This window comes from Opisthorchis viverrini, assembly GCF_000715545.1.
Source record: "Opisthorchis viverrini unplaced genomic scaffold scaffold5374, whole genome shotgun sequence".
Taxonomy (NCBI): domain Eukaryota; kingdom Metazoa; phylum Platyhelminthes; class Trematoda; order Opisthorchiida; family Opisthorchiidae; genus Opisthorchis; species Opisthorchis viverrini.
The window spans coordinates 1-326 of record NW_008753015.1 but is presented as its reverse complement, the minus strand read 5'-3'; positions in this window follow the sequence as shown (position 1 = coordinate 326).

Sequence of the window (326 nt, the reverse complement as noted above, 5' to 3'; positions counted from 1 at the left end):
GGAAAGCTTTTGGAGAGCTCACCATACACCCTCACCCGCCCAGAAGTATGTGAATATAGAGAATCGATTATGTTTACAAACTTCTGGGGCATACCCTGTTGAGCAAGTGTAGTTAACAGGACTGATCGATCAACAGAATCGATTGCACCCTTGAAGTCAAGAAATTCCAGGATTGTGGGTCGTCTGTACATGTGGCGTTGCTCTAACACCTGACGGGGTGTGAAGATGTGGCCAACGCAGCATCTACCTGGTCGAAATCCCGCTTGGTTCTCACGAGTCAAGACGCCATGAGACGATGAAGAATCAATGAAGCCAGAAGCCTTGTC